This window comes from Callithrix jacchus, chromosome 13 (assembly GCF_049354715.1).
Source record: "Callithrix jacchus isolate 240 chromosome 13, calJac240_pri, whole genome shotgun sequence".
Taxonomy (NCBI): Eukaryota; Metazoa; Chordata; class Mammalia; order Primates; family Cebidae; genus Callithrix; species Callithrix jacchus.
Genome location: NC_133514.1, coordinates 31186820 through 31206050, shown reverse-complemented (window position 1 = coordinate 31206050; position 19231 = coordinate 31186820). Strand labels below are relative to the sequence as shown.

The 19231-nt window shown below is 46.8% G+C and overlaps 1 long non-coding RNA gene across 1 annotated transcript; it reads right to left on the bottom strand.

Annotated features, from left to right (window-relative positions):
* Nucleotides 1-6011: 6011 nt before the first annotated feature.
* LOC144578959 (uncharacterized) lies at nt 6012-19066 on the bottom strand. The gene is made up of 4 exons (XR_013525597.1): nt 18827-19066; nt 15081-15256; nt 11421-12873; nt 6012-9320 (listed from the first exon to the last, which is right to left on the bottom strand). It is a non-coding gene; the product is annotated as an uncharacterized LOC144578959 (long non-coding RNA).
* Nucleotides 19067-19231: the final 165 nt, after the last annotated feature.

Below are 19231 nucleotides of genomic sequence, written 5' to 3'. Positions count from 1 at the left end.
GCCACCCAGCCCATCAGAAATTTAGTTAAGCTTTGTAACCTGAAAGCCCAGTTTTATATCTTAAGTGTTTAATGAGTTTTGCCATTAAAAAACGCAGTTACTTTTGCACCAACCAATAGGAACCAATTTAAAAGAGACAGACCCTTATTAGGACTTTAAAATGTGATTTAGAGGGTAGTTGCAAGGGTATTGTGGATAGGACTATTTTTTTCATCAGTAAAACGGTAGAAGTTTTTCTTTGTTGTTGTTGTTGAGACGGAGTTTCGCTCTTGTTGCCCAGACTGGAATGCAATGGCATGATCTCAGCTCACCGCAACCTCCGCCTTCTGGATTCAAGCAATTCTCCTGCCTCAGCCCCCCCAAGTAGCTGGGACTACAGGCATGCACCACCATGCCCAGCTAATTTTTTGTATTTTTAGTAGAGATGGGGTTTCACCTTGTTGACCAGGATGGTCTCAATCTCTTGACCTCGTGATCCACCCGCCTCAGCCTCCCAAAGTGCTGGGATTATAGGCGTGAGCTACCGCACCCAGCCAACAGTAGAAATTTTAACTTACAGAGGAAACACAGCTTTGCTTTGTGTCTGTTCCACTAAATCCTTACCGTATTTCTCCTTAGAAGGATGTGGAGCAAAAGAGAATGTAGTTTTTTGCCTTTTTCTTTTTTTGTGAGACAGAGTCTCACTCTGTCTTCCAGGCTGGAGAGGTGGAATCTTGGCTCACTGCAACTGCTGCCTCCCAAGTTCAAGCAATTATCCTGCCTTATCCTGCCTCAGCCTCCCGTCTAGCTGGGATTGCAGGCGCCTGCCACCATACCTAGCTAATTTTTGTATTTTTAGTAGAGACAGGGTTTCACCATGTTGGGCACCTCAGGTGATCCGCCTGCCTCAGCTTCCCAAATTGTTGGCATTACAGGTGTGAGCCACTGTGCCAGCTAGTTTGGTATCTTTTCCTCTGTTGGGTTTTAGTATATTATTTGCTGCAGGAGTTGATAATCTTGCCTTACGTATGTTTTACTTAGAGAGCAAAGTAAAAAAACCTAATGCTGCCATAGATTGGGCCCCGACAGTGATCTGCATATCAAATTGGATATTCTTAAAACACTATACTCAAGATTATTGTTGAACATAGTACTGCAGATCATTGGGATGGTAAGAAAATAATGAGTTAATGTAAAGAGAGTTGACTCTTCCTTCTGTACGAGATAGCTTTTTTAAAAAAGAATTGACTAATTGATGGCGTTAAGCTACTCTGGGGAGCCCTGGGGTGTTCTTTGAGGTGATTTCAGAGGCTCCCTGGAGGTAAGGGAGGAAAAGAGGCAGAATATAGGTTTCAACCCCTATCTGAGTGTTCTTTTATCTGTTGTGTATTTGCACTTCCTTGTCATTTATGGTTTGTTTTTTTTTTGGTAGAGATGGCATTTCACTAAGTTTGTCAGGCTAGTTTCAAAACTCCTGGCCTCAAGCAGTCCTTGCACTTTGGCCTCCTAAGGTGCTGGGATAACAGGCAAGAACCACTACTCCCAGCCCTTTATTTATGGAAAAGATTTATATATATCACCTCCCCAAATGTAAGGCTCAGAATAATAAGACAGTACATCTGAGTCTCTAGGGACCAAGTAAGGGTCGCTGCCAAGGGAGACTGGCACCTCAGTGGGAGATTTGTGTGCCTTGTTAGGAGGGCAAAGAAAGGACAAAGAGGAGTGAAAGGGAACTAAAACAAGCTTTGCAGTTTTATACACTGAGAGTTCACCTTTGTGTATAAATCTTTGGATGTTAAGATGAAGTTCCTGGTATTTTAACCAGTTGGTGTTTCTTTTTAAGCAGGTTTCTGTTTGAAGCTCCTTGATCTCTTCCATTCTGACCTTGTTCCTCCTGAAGACTGGTTTAAATTTTTTTTTTTTTAAATAAAAATGGGGTTTCACCATGTTGGCCAGGCTGGTCTTGAACTCCTGACCTCAAGTGATCCACCCACCTCAGCCTCCCAAAGTGCTGGGATTACAGGCGTGAGCCACCACCCCCGGCCTGGTTTAAGTTTCTCTGATGTTCTTTTTTTGTCTTTTTTTTTTGAGACAGGGTCTTGCTCTGTTTCCCAGGCTCTAGTGCAGTGGCATAGCCTTGGCTCACTGCAACCTCCGCCTCCAGGTTTTAAGAATTCTCCTACCGCAGCCTCCCGAGCAGCTGGGAGTACAGTTGCCTGTCAGAACTCCTGACCTCAGGTGATCCACCAGCCTTTGCCTCCCAAAGTGTTGGTATTACAGGTCTGTGCCCCGTTTTATTTTTGTAATTTTTTTTAGTAGAGACAAAGTTTCACCATGTTAGCTCTGCTGGTCTTGAACTCCTGACCTCAAGTGTTCTGCCTGCCTTGGCCTCCCAAAGTGCTGGGATTATAGGCATGAGCCACTGAACCTGGGCTTCTAATGTTCTTTTATAACACATCTTAGTATTTTGTGTCATAATTATCTTTTAAGCACAGGTCTTTCTTGCTACTCTGTGCTCTTTAGGGGCATGGGGTATTCCTATTCTTTGCCGATTTGTGCATGGTATTGTGACTTAAGTTTCTGTCAATCAGATGCCTCCTTCAGGTCTTTGTGGGGAGTGATGCTAAGAGCTCAGGACAATTAGAAATTATTCTCTGGCCGGGTGCGGTGGCTCACGCCTATAATCCCAGCACTTTGGGAGGCTGAGGCGGGTGGATCACGAGGTCAAGAGATCGAGACCATCCTGGTCAACAAGGTGAAACCCTGTCTCTATTAAAAATAAAAAAATTAGCTGGGCATGGTGGTGCCCGCCTGTAGTCCCAGCTACTTGGGAGGCTGAGGCAGGAGAATTGCTTGAACCCAGAAGGCGGAGGTTGCGGTGAGCCGAGATCGTGCCATTGCACTCCAGTCTTGGTAACAACAGCAAAACTCTGTTTCAAAAAAAAAAAAAAATCTCAGCAGTGATGGAGTCGTCAAAAGACTTAGCAGAGGCATTGGTGAGTGTCTGGTGATAGTTCACAGGGAGATGTTTTAACTGGACACTTAATGTGGCATACTTGGCTGGGTTGTGCTGCTTGGGTGCTCATGGTGAAAACCTGCCTCTTGCCAAGCCTGCATCTGTAGCCTTCCCATTGACTGAGCTATTTGACACATACATTAACAGCTTCTCTTGTTGCCCAATTTGATAGTCATTTTTTGTTGTTTGCTACTAAAAACTTCATGCATATGGTGAATCTCCTGATTCTTTAATTGCATGCAATGGATGTTGGCTGGCTAATCCTAATAAAACATTGGATTGTTCACAGGAACATCTACATCTTGAAAATCTACATCTTCCTAAGTCTTTCTGGCATAGTAGCTCCTTTCTTCTTGCCGAAGAGGATTAGCCTTCCTTGTCTAGAGACCATGTAATGGCCTCACCTGAAGCGGATGCCTTGTAGAAGATAGAGTCCTGCCACATCTCTGCCTCCAGGCCAATAACTAGAGTCAGATCTCAACGGTGATAGGGAAAGACAGTCCCTGATTTGTGAGGAAGTAAGTCACACAGCAAAGGAATGATAACCCTCTTGGAATTACAGCACTTGCCTTGGGAGCAAATAGGTCACAGAGCAAAAAAAAAAAATCATGGTACCATACAGCTAATAAAATATTTCAGCCACCCTGAAAAGGGAACCCTGAGAATGTTAGATCCTATTGTAGGGTTACAGGTGTGAGATTGTTTTAGGAACTCCCGATTCCGTGATTCTCAAGAGTCAAGCTGAATGTCCTGCTGACAGGAAGGTTTGTGCACAGCTGAGCTTGGTGAGGCTGCCAGGCTTCGAATTCCAGGGAGAGGCTGGCCAGGGCTTGGCTGCCATGCAGCTGCCCCAGAAACTGCAAGGGAAATTTGCTTCTCACTCCTTCCTCATCTCGACTGTAAAGCAAAGTGCAAAGAAGACTGGTGTCAAAGATAATTCTAAAAGAAAATACAATGAAAGCAAGGTCTTTATCAGGAGAAAACTAATATGAAATGTCATTTTTCTGATAGTTGAACTGAAGAATCAAATATGAAATTTCCTCATTCATGAGACATAAAAGGCAGATAAAAAATAATTTTGCAGAAGCCTGGCCATGTTTTAAGAGTTTAAGTTTAGAAACAAAGCTCTGATGCATGATATGGTCTCACTCAGATAAAGTGAGGATCTATAGGCTATGCATTTGTACATACTTATTGAGCTAGCTGAGAACAAATTGATAAGGATTTCTAAGTGGATTCAGTGACAATTATTTTTGATAGGAAGTTGATCTGGCTGAGCTTAATGGTAGTCATTAGATTGTAGATTAATAATCACTCAGTGTTCAGAGGTATTGATCAGGTTGTCCAGGTCCAATCAGGGGTGTTAGCCACAGATATTTGCATCAGAAGACTGGCTGAACAATCCCACCACGTTTAGACCATGGGTTTAAAGTCTGCGTTTGTTGCCCAGGGGTCAGCTTTGTAAGCAATGTGTTCACCTTCCCATGGTGTTTGTGTTTAAAATAGCCCTGTTTCGAAGAATGTGGTTGGTGTCTAGTGGGGGTTTGTTTGGTGTTGGATGAATGGATCCTGATCTGTTTCTAGAAGGTATTGAAAACACTGTCAGGGCAGTGAAGAAAACAAAGCCCCAGCTTGTCCAGATGTGCGCAGCCACCAGAACTCCAGATGGCACAAGGAATTGCATGCCCAGCAATATATGAAGGTAATCAAAATCTTTCACTAGACAAGTTTTACTGAGAAGAGCATACTTTGAATATTATGGCTTGGGTTTCCCTGGAGAGCATGACAGCAAGTGAAAGGAGCTGGTCATACAAACACACACTGTGTGATCCCATTTAGATGAAGTCTCCAGAGATGGCAGATACTTAGACACAGAAGGTCGACTAGCAGTTTGCTCTTGATGGGGCTGAGAGGGCCACAGGAAGATGGGGGAGAGTTTGGAACTTCCTGGAGACTGGTTAAATGACTATGATCACAATGCTGATAGATATGGACAGCAAAGCCCAGGCTTCTGAGGTCTCAAGCAGATGGAGATGAGGGAATTACCAGAAACTGGAGCAAAGCTCACCCTTGTCATGCCCTCACAAAGAGCTTGACTGCATTGTGCCCATGCCTGAGGGATCCATGGAAGGTTGAACTTGAGTGATGACCTGGGGTATCTAGTGGAAGAAATCTCTAAGCAGCCAAGTGTTCAAGAGGTGACCTGGCTGCTTCTAATAACCTATGATCAGATATGGTAACAAATGAGTTAAGGTTGGAATTTATATTTAAAAGGAAAGCAGAACATAAAAATTTGGATAATTTGCAGCCTAGTAATATGGCAGAAAAGGAAAAAGTGTTTTCGGAAGAGGAATTCAAGTGGCTTATGGAGGAACAACTTGCTAGAGAGATTAGACTGACTAAAAGGGAGCCAGTGCTAATATCCAAGACAATGGGAAAAAGGCCTTGAAACCATCTCAGAGTTCCTGGGGATAGTCTCTTTCATCACAGGCCCAGAGGCCTAAGAGGAATAAATGGTTTCATGGACCAGGTCCAGGACACCAATGCCCTGTATCACCTCAGGAGGCTGCTCCCTGCAACCCCCTGCTCCAGCTCCAGCCTCAGCTCAAAAGGCCTGAGACACACCTCAAGCCACCACTCTGGAAGGTGAAAATCATAAGCTGTGGCAGCTTTCACCTGTTGCTAATCCTTCAAGCACACAGAATCCAAATAAGAAGGAGGCTTGGCAGCCTCTACCTGGATTTCAGAGGATGGATGGGAAAGCCTGGCTGCCCAAGTGGGAGTCTGCTGCAGGGGCAAAGCCCTCACAGAGAGACTCTATTAGGGCAGTGCTCCAACCCATGATTTCCCCTCTATGAGGGGAAATCATGGGTTGGAGACCCCACACAGAGTCTCCACCAGGGAACTACCTAGTGGAACTAAGATAAGGGGGCTGCTGTCCTCCAGACTACAGAATGGTAGATAAACCAGCAGCTTGCACCCAGCACGTGGAAAAGCTGCAGGCAGTCAGCTCCAACCCATGAGACCAGCTGTGGGGGATGCACCCTGCAAACTCACAGAGATGGAGCTGCCCAGAGATTTGGGGGCCCACGCATGCAGCACTGTGCCCTGGATACATGACATGGAGTCATAAGAGATTGTTTTGGGCCTTGAAGATTTAATACCTTCCCTGCTGGGTTTCAAAATTCCATGAGCCTTGTAGCCCCTTTCTTTTGGCCAGTTTCTCCCTTTGGGAATGGAAATGTTTGCCCAATGCCTGAACCACCATTGTACCTTGGAAGTAAATAACTTGTTTTAATTTTACAGGCTCATAGGTGGAAGAAGATGAGTCTTGAATGAGACTTAGGAGTTTGCACTTGATGCTGGGATGAGTTAGGACTTTGAGGGACTGTTGGCAGGGAGAGATTAGACTTTTTTTTGTTTTTTTGAGACGGAGTTTTGCTCGTTACCCAGGCTGGAGTGCAATGGCGCAATCTCAGCTCACCGCAACCTCCGCCCCCTGGGTTCAGGCAATTCTCCTGCCTCAGCCTCCTGAGTAGCTGGGATTACAGGCATGCACCACCATGCCCAGCTAATTTTTTGTATTTTTAGTAGAGACGGGGTTTCACCATGTTGACCAGGATGGTCTCGATCTGTTGACCTCGTGATCCACCCGCCTCGGCCTCCCAAAGTGCTGGGATTACAGGCGTGAGCCACCGCACCCGGCCGATTAGACTTTTCAATGTGAGGACATGAGATCTGGGGGCCAGGGGAAATTGATAAGGTTTGGATGTCTGTACCCTCAAAACTCGAGCTGAAATGTGATCTCCAGTGTTGGACTTGAGGCCTGGTGGGAGGTGTTTGGGTCATGGGGGTGGATTCAAGGAAGCATCTTTCCTTGCCTCTTTCAACTTCCAGGGGTTTCTGGCAATCCTCTTGCTCCTTGGCTGTGGTCCCATTGCCCCAGTCCTTGCCTCCACCTTCAGGCAGCCGTCCCCCTGGTATGTCTGTGCCTCTTCTCCTCTTCTTATATGGACATCAGTCATATCGAAATTAGGTCCAACTCTACTCCAGAATGACCTCATCTTAATGTATTTAATTGCATTTGCAAAGACACTATTTCCAAATAAATTCATATACTGACACTCTAGAAAGGACATAAATTTTGGGGGAGGCATCATTATTCAACCCAGTACAATCCACTGCCTCCTCAAAATTTATGTCTGTCCTATATGCAAAATATACTCACCCCATCCCAACATCCTCCAGAATCTTACTCATTCTGGCATTGATTATAAATCCAAAAGTCTCACCTAAATATGATGTAAGTCCAATATGGGTGAGACTCCGTGAGTGACCCATTCTGGGAAAAACACCTCTCTACCTTGGACCCATGAACCTAAAAATCAAGTCTCCTTCCAAAATACAAGGTGGTGACAGGAATAGGATAGATATTTCCATTTCAAAAGGAATACATTCAAGAGAAAAAATGGAGAGGTTGTCAGTTTATGGAAAGTTTGCAACCCAGCAGGGAATGTTCTTCCCTTAGATTCTAGAGGCTGAGAATAATCGTCTGTGGTGCGACGCTCTGTCCTCTGGGCCCCCAGGGCAATCCACCTACTCTGGCCACTGCATCTACAGCCCTTCCCCAAGGCCCATTCCTCCTTCATTCCGTCTTATTGCTCTCCTCTTCAGTCCACACTGGCACTGTTTCTGCTGATATAAATTCTCAAAACCCCTATAGGTCTCCTATGTATGCTATTGGGGCTGTCACCACTAAACATGAGGGTACTCTACAGGTCCTTTCTGCTCTCTGTCTATTCCTAACTTCCCTGAGGTGGCTGCGGGATCTGTGAATCTCACTCCTATTTTCTTTAGCAAACAGCTGTCTGGGCACAGGCTTGGCCCGTTCCTGTGCACATGTTCTGGACAGGCTGAAAATTTCCCAAGTCATTTTGGTGGCTCCTTTTGGTTGGCACTTCTTCCTCCATTTCATGGTTTTCCTCTTGCATTTAGTACAAGCAGCAAGGAGAAGTCAAGATATGCCTTTCACACTTTGCTTGAAAATTTCCTCAGCTGAACATCCACATTGGTTTTTTATGATTTCCATTTTCCTTTACATAGTAGAACATGGTTCAACCAAATTCTCTGCATTTTATGAGAAGGGTGGCCACTGCTCTGGTTTCCAATAGCACATTCCTCATTTCCACCTAAGGCTTCACAGCCTTAACATCCATATTTTACCAATAGTCTCCCCAAGATGCTCTAGATTTTCCCTACCATGCCTCTAAAAATTCACCCCACCTGCACCCACTGCCCAGTTCTGAAGCTGCGTCCATGCTGCTGCGTGTCTGTCACAACACCACCCCTCTCAGTGCCAAGCCCACACCCATCTCCTGGGGATGCCACAGTAAGTTACCAGAAACCTGGATGGCTTCAAGCAGCGCAGAGGAAATCTTCCACAGCCATAGAGGCAGGAGCCCGAGGTCCAGGTGCTTCTGACGCTGTGGGGAGGACCTGCTTCCCACTCTCTTCTGGGCTCTGGTGCTTTGCTGGTGATCTGTGCTGTTCCTCCCTGGAGCTGCGTCTTGCAATCTCCACTCTCATCCTCACACAGCGCTCCCCTGTGCTCTCCGTGGTGTCCAGGCAGCTCTGCTTCTTCCCAGACCAGGTTCTCCCCTTGCACCTGCCCTTCCTGCCAGAGTGAGCATCTTCTTCCCAGAGCCCTAGCCCATGACCCACTTCATCTATCATAGTTGTGGCTGGGCTTGTGTCTTCCCTTATGTAAAATTAACTTCCTTAGCAGACATCTGGGCCCAAGGGGTGTGTTAGAGAAACAGCATATAATATACATATTTTTTGAGACAGTGTTTCACTCTGTCCTCTAGGCTGGAGTGCAGCCTCAACCTCCTGGGCTCGAGCAATCCTCCCAACCCAGACTCCTGAGTAGCTGGTACCACAGGTGTGTGCCACCATGCGAATCTCTTTATGTTTAGTGAGATGGAGCCTCACTATGTTGCCAAGGCTGGTCTCAAGTGATCCTCCTGCCTCAGCCTTCCAAAGTGCTGGGACTATAGGCATGAGCCTCTGCTCCCAGCTGGCAGGGTATGGCTTCCGGTTTGCCAGATGCATCTCTTGGGGGAAGGATCTGTGACTCCAACAAACTCCCCAGCATCTCTCTTTCCTGTCTCTGTGGCAGGGTCAGCAGTCAACGATGGCCAAGGTGAAAAGACCACACCTATGCGGGCTCAGCCTTGTGGCTAACTCGTGGAGCTGGCTTGAGCATTGGCTGCCTTCAGCTGTGGCCCTCCATTAACTTAGGTGCTTCTGTGCCCATTCATCACAGCTGTGGGGATTTGAGAAAAGAGAGCCACAATGTCAGAGAAAGCCCAGGTTAGGGAAATAACCTGCCTTACCAGCAAATTGTCCTGATCAAACAAGCCCGTGGTATTTCTATTAGCATGAAACAAGGCCTTCTACTTACAACCTCTAACTTTAACCAGTGCCCTGATATTGTACTTCAGGAAATATTATGAAGAACAATAATATTTTTCTAAATTTTAAGAACAAATGAGTGCTTAAAAATGAAGGAAATAGCCAGATTCTATGAGAAATGATAAAAAAGAGTGAAGAAACATGTCCTTATGAATAAAGGAGATAAACACAGCTCCCAGCCTCCTTTCAAGGTGAAGGCGTGGACCCCTCAGGTCTGAGAGTGGTCAGGTATGTGTGCAGATGCCACCTGGTGGCCGTGGGAAGGTGGTCACCTCAGCAGGGGCTTCCTTCCTGCCTGTGAGATCAGATGGAAACAGCTTGTACTGCTCTGGGGACAGTTGGGGACATTGCTCATCATTTCTGATACTTTGAAGGGAATGGGACACTTAGGACCCCATCAGAAATGCTCCGGCCAGCCACCCAGGCTCCAGATGGCCCAGAACTCGGATCCCATTGTCAAGCACAAACAATCCTTAAAAATTACTCAGTGGGGACTTCACCATCTGGTAAAAGTTAAAGTTTGAAACGTACTAAGAGTAAATAACTGATCTATCTTTTCTTTCTTCTATCAACCCCCAAACACAAAGTGTCTGACTTTTCGGTTCACTGGGACACCCAGACAGCGTGGGGCACTGGAGGGCAGAAAACAAAGAATCAGGTGGAAATTCTGTTTCTTTTTACCTAGCATGCCATACACGACCTCAGGCCCTACTCTTGCAGTCTCCCCCAGACCCGTGATTTCATCGATAGTGACAGGCCTGTCCTCTCCTCTCAAATGGGCTGTAACAGGAGTGTGACAGGCATCACGTTTGTCAGACACCCACTCATGAATTCATCAACTATTTAGCTAGTTTTCTCCCAACAGGCATTGGGGATGTAGAGAAAGCCATCTGTCAGGGGGACATGGAGAGGGATGACCAGCCACCGCCTGGGCTCTCCGGTCCGACTGGTCTGGGGACAGATGGGCTGTCTACGGAAGGGTAGGTCTCAGACGCACCCATGCTGCACCTGCCCTCCAGCAGGCCTGGCGAGTTCAACAGGAGACACCAACCAGTGAAGGCAATGCCAGGTTCGGAGCAGCGAGTGCCAGGGCCACGTGGGTGGTGACTTCGAGGATGCCGGCCCACTTTCAAACCACGTCTGACCTGGTTTGAAAGTGGGCTGGCTTCTTGTTCTGGCAGAGCCCACCAGAGTCTGTTAACATCACTTTGGAGAGAAAGCAACAGCAACTGAGTGGGGGGTGGGGGGACTTTGAGTGATAATAAAACTTCAACCAAATACACATTCCACAGATTTTCAGGCCTGTGGGGGTAAACTCAAGGGCAGGCTGAATACAAACATTCTCGAAAAAGACAAGATATGGAATTAGCAAAATGTAGATTATTAGACCAGAATTTACATCAAATAATTAAGATAGATGATTCTGAGCTGAGGAAGAATATTGCTGCTTGATTCCTCACTGCTGAGGTCAAATGCCCAAACCAGTTCCCCCAGTGTGTAATTTCCATGTGTGTGACTTGACAACTTCACTGGCATTTACATATTATGAAGAAAATACCTAACAAAGATGGACTATTCTTCAATCTAATGCACTGTTTCAAAATTGCACTGTGAGAGGTGATTCTAGACAGCCCCCCTCTCAGTCAATGCTAAGAAAAGTTATGAGTAGGTGCATGAGCAAATATGAGATGGCAACGAAGTCCACTATTTAACTTCATCATTCAGAGGAAAAACGTGTTTGAAAATCATAAAACATCTCACCCGCCCCTCCACCACCTCCTCTGGCTGCTCCTCCTACTCCCGCTGCTTGCGCCCTCCCTATGCTCCCCTCCCCCCAGCAAAAAAAAAAAAATCATAAAACACAACCATATGAAAAGGTAATCTCAGATTCACCTAAGTTCTCAGAAAAACTTTCAAGTAATTGTTATTTAATATAGTAAAGGTTTTATACCTTTGTGAATTTCAGAAGGGTGTATTTCTCAATTATGTGATGGGTCAGCTGCATAAATAAGTAAATCCCATCATTCTCAGGATTTCACTCTGACAATATTTGATCATTGCTTGTGGTAGCACTGGTTCCCACACCTACTCTTTACAGGGAGGGGATCTCAAACGTACTCGGAGTCTTGTGTGGAGGAGCACAGAATGTCAGGTTTAGTAATGAAGTCACGGAGCAATTCCCAGCCATTCCCGGGTGAAGAAGACATCCACAGTTCTGAAAGGCTGATGAGAGGTCAGGCTGCCTCTCAAGGACATGGAAACACTGGAACTCCTCCGTCGAGCAAATCAGAGCTATGTCTTAGCAGCCTTGCTCTGTGCTATTCAATGTAACTGGATGATTAAAGCCATGTCCCAGGCCTTGTCTCCTCTCCCCACGTTGTTTGGTGCCCTCTGATAAGGACAGCAGATTGGATGCCGTGGATTTTCCTAAATATGTTCACAAAAGCCAGATCATAACTAGCTTCCCAGGTTCATCTTCCTGATTTAGAACACCTCTCTTAGCTCGGTCTGGGTGAGGAACAGCATGAGAGCAAATGTTTCTCAGACATCCATGCTGTGTAAGGCCCTAAGCCCTTTACCAAGATTATCCCAATTGCTTTGCACAAAAACCCTGTGGGATGAGGATTGTTACCCCATCCTTGCAGGGGATAAGATGCCCCTGTGCGTTTTCTGGAGGCTTGGGTAAGACAACTTGATGATGGATTCAGGTCCCAGTCAGGAGGCCTGGGCCACACGGGTCTGCAATGCCAGCACTTCCTCCAGGCAGGACCCAGTGTGCGCAGGAACACAAAGATGTCCGTGCTCTGAGCGATGCGGTGACGGTTGGGTCAGCCACTGAAACCAGAGACCAGCGAGTCCATCACTACTCAGAGCCTGCTGTGGGCATTGTGTGGGCCCTCTGAAAACAAAATGAGAAGAAAACTGGGAATCAAACAAAATAGCCTGTATTTAAAAGACAATCTTCATGGATTCTCCCAATAATACCATTTAATTATGTTCTCACTGATTGAACATCAGAAGTGAAATCTATGAAACCTTTCATCTTCTTTACATGTGATTCTCTTTCACTTCCTCCTGGAATGGGCTGCCTCTGTGGGTCCACGGGTGTGCATGTGTCTGCACGGTGAGAATGGAGAGCACACTAGGAAGAGGGCGAGACACAGAGACAGGGAGGGAACGTAAAATCCTCTTGTTACCAAGTCCAAAGTCACTCTTCCGAATAGCAGGAAAAATGTTGTCCGGACTGTATTTGTCAAATGTATTTTTGGTCTTTATTTTTAATATTTTTACAAGGTTTTATCCTTAACTGAAACCCATGAGATGATCTCTTCTTTCCCACACCTGTTCCCGTCACAGCCAATGAGAAGGCAGCATGCTGGGAAGTATCTCCTCCATGCTCAGCCCTGTGGGGAATTAAAACAGGCACCCACCAGAACACTGTTTACAGCACACAGTGTGGAGCCCTCACGCTGGACCCCGAAGGCTTCTGTGCTCTCTCACTGTGCCCTTGACTTCAGTCAGATGTGCAAGATCACCTGGGACAAGTTAAATAGCTGAGATTTACATTGGAACTCTGTAGTCACATGTATAATTAAAACTATCTGGGTAGGCAGTAACAGAACAAAAACGTGACCTAAAGCTTTCCAATTGATTAATGAAAAAAAGATTAAAAATCCATCAGTCAGACAGAAGGAAGAGAGAGGTAAACAATAAACAAAGAAGAGCAACTATGAAAGGTATGAGGAAAGCATCATTGACCAGGACAGCAACGGTGTGACTGGCAGTGACCTCCAGAGAGAGAATCAGTGAATACCGCTTCAGTACGCTTCTGGTAATAATCTTAGGAATGTATCATCCAGATCAATTGCATATGCAATATGTTATATATAATATATACATAGAGAGATACAGATATAATTATGTTGAATTGATAGATTTATCTGGCAAGTGTCTTTTCATGGAACTTTACAAATTTGGTCTAAAATTCACATAGATGGTGAAAACACCAAGAATGTCAAAGAAACAGGAGGGCAAGGAGAGGAAATGGGGAAGGAGCCTCACAGGTGACTGGGGGCTGCAGGAAACGCTGCCAGGACTGCAACCATTTCTAGACTGAAAGACCCACAGCCCGGAGATGCACACCGCCCAGAGCCTGATTGAGGAGGAAGGCTGCAGTGGTGCTGGTGCCCATCAGCAGCACGGAGCTGCCTGGCAGCCCACGTGAAAACATCACTCCCCTTCACACAGAGGCAAATTCCCAGTGGGTCAGCTGTATAAACATGGACCTAAAAACTGTGAAAACCTCCAGATTTTCTGAACAACACAAATGGAATACAAGAAATAAAGCACAAAAAGTGTAAAGCTTAACAGAAAGGATTTTAATTAAAAAAATCTGTGACACAAGACATCAGGACTAATTGAACCCCTGCCTCCAATGCAGACATCTGTGACCCACTTTGTGTAATATAATTACATAGACAAACCTCCCACCTCAGTGAGGAACAAGACAAGCTGTCTGGAAGGAAAATGAAAGGAGAATAGAAACAAGTAATCCTCATGAAAAGAACCCAGAATGGCTGATTAAGACATGGCAAGAGACCCTGGCCCATGGAAATGAGGGGGTGGAGAGTCGAAACGATGGGGAAACTCGAGGCCTGTAGCGCCAGCTTCTCACCACAATCACAACGTCTGGTGCTGGCAAGGACAGGGCCATGGGCTCAGAGACTGTGCAGGCTGATTGCAGATGAGCTGGGAATCTTCTCACCCCATGAGCAAACTCACAGCTCAACTGTGGGTGTCTGTTCTTAAGTCTTTCCTGCTCATTTGCTGTAAGATGAAAATGAGGGAAGAGAAACCTTGCCTGACATCTGTGAGTGCTAACTGGTCACCACTCAGACCAGGAAGGGGCGTGACATTTGATGAATGGGTGCGTCCCCCAAACAGAAGCGTCAAGGCACAGCAGTTCTGTGAGGACTCATACGTCACAGCCTCTGCAGTCCACGCATGTTTAAAGTACAGAGCACACAGGCGTATCTTTATCTTACATCTGTGTGTTTTGTGCTTTCATAAAGGTGGGGCAGAGCTAGAGCAGGGGACAGAGAGAGAGAGACAAAGACAGTAAAACAGATGGAGAGAGTGGGGAGGACCAGGGACAGGTACACTCAAAGCCCTGGGGCACACATGTGTACTAGGACAATGGATATCAGCTTCAGGTCAGAGGTGATCTATTAACCCGAAAACCTTGGGACTGCAATATCCCCCCCATACTGGAGCCAAGTGACTAAGGAATGCCTCGGATAAGTGCAGCTTGGCGGCCGATGAATTTATTAGGATGTACATGGGGACACTCCTGGGTGGGGGCGGGAGATGAATTTATTGGGATGTATGTGGAGGCACTCCTGGGTGGGGGTGGGAGATGAATTTATTGGGATGTACATGGGGGCACTCCTGGATGGGGACAGGTCAGCCCTAGAGGTCTGTGCTACCTCCCACATCTAAGCTGCTTTAAACCTAATTTACTGGCTCTCTGCCTGCTGCATTTGCACTTTGAGACTGCTTTTCTTGGTGGGTTCTCAGATTCTCTTAAGGATATCTGGATTCTTGGGGATACCTGCTCCTTAGCTGGGCACCACGGTCTTCCCTCACTGCCTGATCTTCCAAGTTCAAGCAGCAGACACACACCTGTCCGGGGACCCATCACACTTCATGACCCATGGAGGGTGAGGAAGAAGGGTGGATGCTAAGGTTTCAGCTGTCTCTAATGCCTCCTCCTTTAAAATTAGAGATCTGAAACAAATGAGACTCTGTTAATACCCAATTATTTCAAGTTTTCTATAATTTAAAAAATACACTACATTGTTTACAAGGTTAAAAAAACCAGTAAGTTTTTAAAAAGTCAAAAAAATAAACTTTTACAAGGTAAAAAAAACACAGTTAAGTTAAAAAAATTTTTTAATTTTTGTTTTTTATTTTTAGACAGGGTCTCACTCTGTTGCCCAGGCTAGAGCGCAGTGGTACTATCTCGGCTCACTGCAATCTCTACCTCCCACGTTCAAGCGATTCTCCTGCCTCTGCCCCTGGAGTAGCTGGGATTACAGACGCGTGCCACCAGACCTGGCTAATTTTTGTATTTTTAGTAGAGACAGGGTTTCACATGTTGGCCAGGCTGGTCTTGACCTCAGGTGATCCACCCGCCTGGGTCTCCCAAAGTCTTGGGATGACAGGTGTGAGCCACTGCACCTGGCCCACAGTAAGTTTTTAAAAAATCAAATAATATGCCTGAAGTTGCTTTAAAGCTATGAATGATATTACAAACATATGCAAATTATAACTTACTGTTCAAAGATAGAAATGATCAGATTGGATTAAAAAACCTACACCAACACAGTAAACATAAGACAAAGTGAACACCACCACCACCAAGGTAGTAATGTATGAAATATACTTTCTCCATTTTTTCTCTAGCACCAAACCAGTGTATTGAAATAAAACTACTCAACTCCCCCATCCTAGTATAAATGTAGTCATAACTGAACTCATGGGGATGGCTGCATAAATAAAACTTTATTTATGAATACATCAGAGCTTCCCAATATGGTCAGCAGCCCATGGTTGGCTGACACCCATCCAGAGCCAAAGATGCCTGGCTACATGACTAAGGCTGCAAAAATTGTAACTGAGGAAATGATGGCCGTGAAAGAGATCGGACCTAACTGGCTCCATCTTGCTTCTAACTTCTAAGCTGTCCTTATTCATGCCTGGCAGAGGCTGAACTAACCTCAGGAAGACATTTATAGTTCAACTTTGAAACAAATATCATAACAGCTCTTTCCCAAAATAAACCGTCTTCTTGCCTGTGGACCAGTCTGCCTTTGCAGGACTAACAAATTAGCTACAAGATGAGCAATTATGATTTAGGGGCCATGCAGCCTCCATCTGCAGGAGTCTGGACTTCCTCGAGTTGCTTCTGGGAATAACATCACTGATGTAAAACCTAAGATCAGGGCCTGAGATATTTTGCAGACCCTGGGTTCCCATCCAGACACCAGCTGACGCCACCCAGCCACCCATGTTGGTAATCTGGCTCAACCAGTTCTGTGATCCCACCCAGGGACAGAAGACAGCAAGAAGAACCCACTTTCACCTCGTATGATTCCATCTCCAGCTCGACCCATCGGCACTCCCCACTTCCCAAGTCCCTACCCACCAAATTATCCTTGAAAACTCTGATCTCCCTGCCACCTCCCGCCCGTTTTCAGGGAGACTACTTTGAGTAATAATAAAACTCTGGTCTCCTGCACAGCCAGTTCTGTGTGAATTACTCTTTCTGTATTGCAATTCCCCTGCCTTGAAATATGGGCTCTGTCTAGGCAGCGGGGGAGGTGAACCCCGCTGGGCAGTGGCATTACCGACTCAAGGGCATCCCTTCGTGGTTGTGGAAAAAGCCCAGTCCTGGCTCTCACTTCCCTTCCACAAAGGAGTCTTCATCTGAAGTTCCCACCGACAAAACAGAAGCCCTCACCTGCCAAGAGTCTTGCAAAGACACCTGCATCTTTGAGACTTTTGTGGGGGAATATAATTAACACTGGAATCTTCTGACAAACTGGAAAAAATCTCCACAATGGTAGAAGAAAAAGAAGACCATTTTATGATAGAATAAGCACTAAACTGGAATATGACATGCATCACAGGTGACTCACTAAGTGATTGCAAAGACAGGAAACCTCTCCTTCACATGGCCAGCAGGTGCAGCCAACACACTCATGCTGAGGTGGGCGGGAACTCAGACTCAGGTGAGAGGACACCACGGTTCCACTTGCCACTTACAGCTCATCCCCGATTCGCCTGACAACTTGGATGGCCACCGCTAGTTAACTGGCTTTATCCATAGGGAAAAATAAACTTCTATCTTTACAACAGGAGGTGGGTTTGCAACTTCGAGGCCCTGCCAGTTGACCTAGCTAGGCCCTTGCCTCCCAGGGAATCTGGAGCTGCCTTCCTGGATGACTATGTTTCAAATGGATGGCTCCCAAGTCCTTGAGAAAGACATTCCTGGGCTGTAAAACTGTCATGAAGTTTATTTAGCTTTTAAAAAGAGTTATACACATTTCAAAGGGGCAAAGCACTTTCAATTACAAGTTTTCTACAGTAAATGCTCTGAGAAAAGGTGCCAGGGCACTCTCCTGTTAATACAGGAAAAGTTGCACCTCTTATTTTTAATTTGTGTTTTCCTTACTTTTTACTTGCTCTTTTAGGAAACTGGAGTCAAGGAATTCACACTTTAAAGAAAGGTGATTGATTGACTGCTGATATGTTGGAATCTAATAGTGCTTGACCCACAGTTTTTCCTATGAGCAGCTGAGCAATGTCTTTGCCATCCACTCCACCAGCTTCCTCAGTTCCATCCAAATTAATCAAAGGAGCGCCCTCCAGGACCTCTTCCAGGGCCCTGGAATATGTCCCTAAAGAAAATCAGAGCTCACCTCTGCCTTGGAAGCTGAGCAATCAACAATGACATGCAAAGTAAAAGTCAATAAATGACCTGAGAAAGGTGGTGCGTGCTACGGACACGGAAGCACAGCAGGTTACAGAAGCCAGGATACCCTGGCCCTGGAGCACACGATGAAGCTTCATTACTAAGTGGGCGCGGTGGGGCAGGAAGGTTTCCTTGAGGGGCAGAGACCTTAGCTTACTCTGGGTGGTCAGGGTGAGGCGTCTGGAGGGATACACAGGGCAGGGGCCACAGGAAGAGCCTGGCTCTTCCTCTGGCCGAACCAGGAGTCACTCAGGGCTCTGATCTGTGGAGTGGCCCTGGATCCTTCAGAGTTGAACTGACAGCAAACAGGGACTCCAGGGCAAGGCCAGGTGGGACTAGGGAGAACCTCAGAGGCCACCACTGCCACCAGCAAGGGAGGCATGGACTGGACTAGGTGGGACCACGCTGGCGGCCCAGGGGGCGGGAACTGGCGGGGCTAGTAAATTGTGAAGATAAATCCAGCGGGTAGGAGGTGAGCATTAGAGAAACCGAAGTGTCCAAGGTCTGCTGGCAGCGATGGAGCCGCTTCTGCCCCTGGAGGGGAGTCCCAGCTAGATATGAGCACGTGGACTCTGGATGGCTGCAGGTGAATAGATCCTGTCCCGAAGGCCAGGCTGAAGTGCCTCTGGATTGGGAGCAGCCTTGGCTGAGGCCTAACCCCAGGCTTCTGGGGTCCCCAGGGAGGGACTGTGGCGGGGGGCAGGGGTGGCGTTGAAAGGGCTGGAGACCAGGTCCAGGGAAGAGAGGGACGCAGAGGGCCCAGCCGGCCCTGGGTATCAGCCAGGGCTCCTCAGAGGAAGAAAACTACAGGAGGTGCGGACCTGAGGCGGTGGTGATGGGAGCGAGTCCACATCACCCTGGAGGCCAGGGAGGCCCCTCTGCAAGCTGGAGAGCTGGGGAAGCCCAGGGAGTCATTCAGCCCGGGTTCAAAGTTCCAAGAGCCAGGAGCTCCGGTGTTCGAGGGCAAGAGCTGGATGTCCCCATTCACGGAGCGAGAGGGAAAGCTCAACCTTCAGGTGGGCCCAGAGAACCCCTACCTAGGGCGAGCCAGACCGCAGAGTGAGAACTGCGCATGCTCTCAGGACAGCAAGTGCAGTCTCAGCCAATCACAGCATCCGAGTGTCAGCCAATCATAGCAGCTGACCCTCAGCCAATCACAGCAGCTGATCCTCAGCCAATCACAGCAGCTGATCCTCAGCCAATCACAGCAACTGGGTTGCAATATG